Below are 4,512 nucleotides of genomic sequence, written 5' to 3'. Positions count from 1 at the left end.
ATATAGACCATCATCATCTGCTGGAAACGGAATGACAACAAGCATTTCCCTGTAAGAATTTAGCAATTTTTTGGAGCAAGAGATTATTAATTTCAAATCAATTATCATTCTTGGTGACTTTAATATCCCTTTTTTAAATCCCCAAATGATGCAGCTGCAGTAAAGTTTATTAAGAAACCACCTCCTCAGCAGAAAAAAATTTCATATCGTAATATTAAAGCAGTGGATAAAGAATGTGTGAAGCAGACATTAAGAGATTATCCTTCATAGATTTTGACGATATTGACAATGTTGCTTAACCTCTGGCTCTTTATGATAATACATTGTCTTCAATTATTGAAAAACACGCGGAACGTAAGAAACGAATTGTTACTTTAAAACCGCCGTCACAATGGTATACGACCGAGATAAAAACTAAAAAGAATAAATCAGTCGATAGCAGAGAAAAATATGTTGAGCAATGCAATGTAGTAAATAACCTTGTCTATCAAACTAAAATGTAATTCTATAATAAACTTATAGATGAAAATGCCGACAACCAAGCGGTCTGGTTTAATACAGTCGATAAGATGATTGAAAAGTGAAAGACAAATTACCTTCTTATGACGATGCATATCCATAGTTTAGCTAATAAAGTTCACTAACTTTTTTGTGGAAAAGATACAGACTGTAAGAATCAATGTGGTTCTAGCGACCAATGTGTTCTAGCGAGGATAGTATAATATATAATAATAATGTTCTGTGATGGAACTTCATGAATTTACATACATTACCAAAGAAGAACTATCTCCTCTTATATCCCGTTTGGTTGGGAAGTCTTGTATCTTAGATCCTATATGTACCTGGTTACATCTTAAGGGACTGCATTGAAGAATTGCCACGACCTGTTACAAGAATTATCAACCTCTCATTACAAACAGTTGTGATGCCTAAAGACCTCAAGGAAGCCGTCCAGAAACCGAAGATCAAAAAGGCTTAACTTGACAATGAAATATTTCCTAGCTATCGAGCTATTTCTAATATTCGGTTCTTGGCGAAAGCTACAGAGAAGTGAGAAGGTTGTTGCACATAAACTAGACCGTCACCTGACCAATTCGAATATTCATGAAGTTTATCAGTCAGAGCTCATACAAGCAGGGACATAGTACAGAAACAGCACTTGTGAGGGTACATAATAATATTCTACGTGGAATTGACGAAGGTGGTTATGTGGTCTTGTTACTATTGGATCTTTCTGCAGCTTTTGATAAGGTATACCATGACATATTACTTGACCGTCTCAGTATCGTCTTTGGCATAAAGGAAAGGCGCTTGCATGGTTTAGATCGTACTTATCAGATCTAGCTCGATTTGTGCAGATAAATGATAAATGATTCTTCTCACCATCATAACTTGACCTGTGGTGTTCCACAGGGCTCTGTACTTTGGCCTATTCTTTACTTGTTATATACAGCGCCCCTTGCAGATGTCATCAGACGCCATAAAATGTGTTACCACTTCTATGTTGAGATGATCAAATTTATATGACGTTCAAACCATTGATTAATGAAACCATTGAAAATCAGAGATCCACCATTGAAGCATTTTCCAGAGATATAAATTACTGGATGAGTACCAACAAGCTCAAACTTAACAATGGTAAAACTTAATTACTTGCAATACAAACCTCTCATCGACCATTACCATTACAGAGCATTTACTTTGGTACAGAATAGACCTTAAGCCTTATCACGTCATAAGGCTTAAGGTCTATTAATTTAATCAAAACGATCTGCGAAGAACATTGCTGGATAGTTTGATAACACTATGTCCATGAAGAAACAGGAGAATGCCATCTGTAAGAAAGCTTTCTACCATCTAGGAAATATAGCATCAATAAAAAAGTTTTATCGCAACGACATTGTGAAACCTTAATGCGCGCTTTTTTGACGTCATCATTAGATTATTTTAATTCACTTTTGAATGGTCTGCCACAATATCAAATGAAGAAATTACAACATGTACAAAATGCTGCGGCTCGTCTCCTTACTGCTACTAGAAAACGTGAGCATATAACACATAGACTAAAGGAACTCCATTGGCTTCTAATTAAAGAAAGAATGGATTTAAGATTTAATACTCACGTTCAAGGTGCTAAGTGGAACGGCACCAAAATATTTATCAGATGTTTTAACTCCATAACGAATAAAGGACTTTTAGTAGTACCAAATTGTAATCTTAAATTATATGGGAGAAAAGCTTTCTCTGTTGCTGCACCAATGTTGTGGAATGCTCTAACAGATGATATTAGGATTTAGGAATGCAACTTCTATAACTATTTTTAAAAATAAATTAAAGACTTTCTTATAAAACTTCTTATGAAACATATTAATTAACTACTTAAGTAGTAAATTGTTATAATAGAAATAGTATTTTTAATATAAACAGTGTAAAGTGCCAATGGTTGATTAGAAGAAATGGCGCTTTATAAATGATTAAATATTATTATTATTATTGTCCAATAATGACTTTTGCAGCCCTGTTCTGCATTTTCTGAAGTAAAGTCTATCACGCAGATATAAGCCAAACAAGATAATATTCCAAACAATGCTACTGAAATCAAAATGAGGTTCTGTGACATTTTGTTATATTTTAGTCAACTATCAACTGTTTCAACCCCTTATGAGTGATTTAATGGTTTTCCACATAGATTTTGGATCCTTATTGGAGAATTTATGGCATTATTGAAATCAAAATGAGGTTCTGTGACATTTTGTGATATTTTAGTCAACTATCAACTGTTTCAACCCCCTATGAGTGAGTTAATGGTTTTCCACATAGATTTTGGATCCTTATTGGAGAATTTATGGCATTATTGTAAGAATATTTTAAGTGTCATTTTGCACACTTCTGTAAGTTATTTTGAGCCTTTTTATACGCATAATTTCCATTAAGCTAACATGAAAAATAATTTAACATGTTTTGACTGCATATTTTAAGAGATAATCACTACTTAAGGGTTAGAGACTGTTGTGAGTGTTTTGTTGACAAATAAACGCACGCGCTGACCATACAATGAACGAGACATTTCGAGCTCATTGTATGGTCAGCAAGTGCATTTATTTGTAAACAAAACACGAACATAAAGTCTCTAACACTTTTAATATGCAATCTGAGTTCATTGATTGCTGCATTGAAGATTTAACCTACGCTGCAGGCTGTCATTTTTGAATAAACTACGATTTTCATGGGTTATTGCGAATAAACCACGATTTTCATGATCTGTCGCCATCTGTTGCAGGCGACAAGAAACCACGTGATTGATTTTGACCAATCGCGTGAGTAGATTTAGGCCAATGCACGAAGACGATACATTAAAGTATGATAATCATTACATCTCTGACCTTTCCGTTTACTTCGTACATAAATATACCTATACCAACAAAAATCGGTTGATGGTAAGAATTAAACACAATGAACTATAGAAATTGATTTTCAAAATCGAATCATAAACACTATTCACTATTGTTACAAAAAGGCAATCACAAAACTCGATCATATAAGGAAGATACTATATATCTCAGACAACCCGTCGCATTTTAAAGAGAGAAGTTAAAAAATTTGGTTATGTTTTTTTCTTGCTATTATTGCATGTCCTTAGTTTTTTCATTGTTTTGGATTTGTTCGATTTTAGGCTAATTTAAGCACGGATAATAAAATCAGTCTTTTAACTATCTATGATTTAAGACATCTGAAACTACTTAGACCCCGTTTACACTAGAACGAAAGTTTCCGGATTTGTAAAATTTTCCGGATTCATTGTTACACACATGTATCGGATTCGTCAGGTGTTTACATTACACTTTAGCTGTCTCTGTATGCGGATTTGTCGGTTTACACTCACATTACTTGTTCTTGGAGAATTGTTTGGTCGTCATATCGAATTTCTTCGGATTCGTCGTGCAAAGCGTTTACACAAGAAAATTTTCCGGATTCAAATGTTTCTGGATACGAAGTTTCCACAAACTTTTACGGATTCAACGTTTCCGGATACGGCTTAAAACCGAGTACATTTTCTATCGGATTCGTTGCTGCGTGTGTAAACAGCAACATGAATCCGGTACTAAAACATTCCGCTTTCGTGATGAATCCGAAAACTTTCGCTGTAGTGTAAACGGGGTCTTAGAATTGTTTCTTCATCTTTGTTACCTATAATTCGTTTGTAGAATCACTGTGGCGGTCATTAACATTTACCAGGGAAGGCATTCGCGGAGGTGTCGATTAAACAAGATCGTTAACACCCAAAATCATTTTCACTATTCGGTTTTATTTATTTTTTATTTTTAGATCAGTGGTTTTATCGTCGCTATCTTTTTCGAAATTTCTTTATATTCGCTCGTCATATGACTTTCTAACAGCAATCTTTAATTCTCGTACCACCGGACATACCAAGACGATAATGTCGGTTGTCTTTCCCTCTTTACAACCTTCACGGAGAACTTTCGTGTTTCGATGGCCTTATCCAAACACAGG

The sequence above is a fragment of the Dendronephthya gigantea genome, unplaced genomic scaffold (genome assembly GCF_004324835.1).
Source record: "Dendronephthya gigantea isolate DGI-Jeju-01 unplaced genomic scaffold, DenGig_1.0 000141F, whole genome shotgun sequence".
Lineage (NCBI taxonomy): Eukaryota > Metazoa > Cnidaria > Anthozoa > Malacalcyonacea > Nephtheidae > Dendronephthya > Dendronephthya gigantea.
Note: the sequence above shows the minus strand (reverse complement) of the source record.